Source organism: Arachis hypogaea, chromosome 5 (assembly GCF_003086295.3).
Source record: "Arachis hypogaea cultivar Tifrunner chromosome 5, arahy.Tifrunner.gnm2.J5K5, whole genome shotgun sequence".
Taxonomy (NCBI): Eukaryota; Viridiplantae; Streptophyta; class Magnoliopsida; order Fabales; family Fabaceae; genus Arachis; species Arachis hypogaea.
Genome location: NC_092040.1, coordinates 72,126,129 through 72,127,815, shown reverse-complemented (window position 1 = coordinate 72,127,815; position 1,687 = coordinate 72,126,129). Strand labels below are relative to the sequence as shown.

General features: G+C 33.6%; 1 non-coding gene across 1 annotated transcript; it reads right to left on the bottom strand.

Moving 5' to 3' along the window:
• Positions 1–1,148: 1,148 nt before the first annotated feature.
• LOC112804777 (small nucleolar RNA R71) lies at positions 1,149–1,255 on the bottom strand. The gene has a single exon (XR_003203394.1). It is a non-coding gene; the product is annotated as a small nucleolar RNA R71 (small nucleolar RNA).
• Between the last annotated feature and the right edge of the window lie 432 nt (positions 1,256–1,687).

Below are 1,687 nucleotides of genomic sequence, written 5' to 3'. Positions count from 1 at the left end.
CTAGAATCTTATCTTTTAGTTTCTTGTTAGTCAAGTAATCAAATTTAATTTTAAAAATTAAATCTTTTTCAACCATATCTTTTTAATGATATCTTTTTATCATATCTTTTTAAAATTATATCTTTTTCAAAAATTTGATTTTAAAACATCTTATCTAACTTCTTATCTTCTTATCTTTTCAAATTTGATTTTAATATCTTTTTCAACTAACTAATTAACTTTTTGTTTGTCTCTTATCTTTTTCAAAACCACCTAACTACTTTTCCCTCTCTAATTTTCAAAAATATCTCACCCCTTTTTCAAAATTCTTTTTAATTAACTAATTGTTTTAAATTTTAATTTTAATTTTAATTCTTCCTTTAATTTTCGAAAATCACTAACTCCTTTTCAAAATTTATTTTCAAAAATCACTCTCTCTCATATTATTCTATTTATTTATTCATTTACTAACACTTTTCTTCACCTCTCTTCATCTTAAATCACTGCCTCTATCCTCACCCTTGTGTTTGGATTCTCCTTTCTTTATTCCCTTCTTCTTCTACTAACATAAAGGAATCTCTATACTGTGACATAGAGGATTCCTCTTCCTTCTACGTTCTCTTCTCTTTCATATGAGTAGGAACAAGGAAAAAGGCATTCTTGTTAAAGCTGATCCTGAACCTGAAAGGATTCTGAAAAGAAAACTAAGAGAAGCTAAATTACAACAATCCAGAGACAACCTTACTGAAATTTTCAAACAAGAAAAGGAGATGGTAGCCGAACCCAAAAATAATAATGCAAGGAGGATGCTTGGTGATTATACTAAACCTACGTCCAAATTTGATGGAAGAAGCATCTCAATTCCTGCCATTGGAGCAAACAATTTTGAGCTGAAACCTCAACTAGTTGCTCTGATGCAACAGAACTGTAAGTTTCATGGACTTTCATCAGAAGATCCTAACCGATTTCTAACTGAGTTTTTGTAGATCTGTGAGACTGTTAGGACTAATGGAGTAGATCCTGAAGTCTACTGGCTCGTGCTTTTCCCTTTTGCTGTAAGAGACAAAGCTAGAACATAGTTGGACTCACAACCTAAAGATAGCCTGGACTCTTGGGATAATTTGGTCACGGCCTTCTTGGGTAAATTCTTTCCTCCTCAAAAGCTGAGCAAGATTAGAGTGGATGTTCAGACCTTCAAGCAAAAAGATGGTGAATCCTTTTATGAAGCTTGGGAAAGATACAAGCATATGACAAAAAAGTGTCCTTCTGACATGTTTTCAGAATGGACCATAATATATATATTCTATTATGGTCTATCTGAGTTTTCCAAGATGTCATTGGACCATTCTGCAGGTGGATCCATTCACCTAAAGAAAATGCTTGCAGAAGCTCAGGAACTTATTGACATGGTTGCAAATAACCAATTCATGTACACATTTGAGAGGAATTCCGTGAATAATGGGACGCCTCAGAGGAAGGGAGTTCTTGAAATTGATGCTCTGAATGCCATATTGGCTCAGAACAAAATGTTGACTCAGCAAGTCAACATGATTTCTCAAAGTCTGAATGAATGGCAAAATGCATCCAACAGTACTAAAGAGGCATCTTCTGAAGAAAAAGCTTATAATCCTGAGAACCCTACAATGGCAGAGGTAAATTACATGGGTGAACCTTATGGAAACACCTATAATTCATCATGGAGAAATCA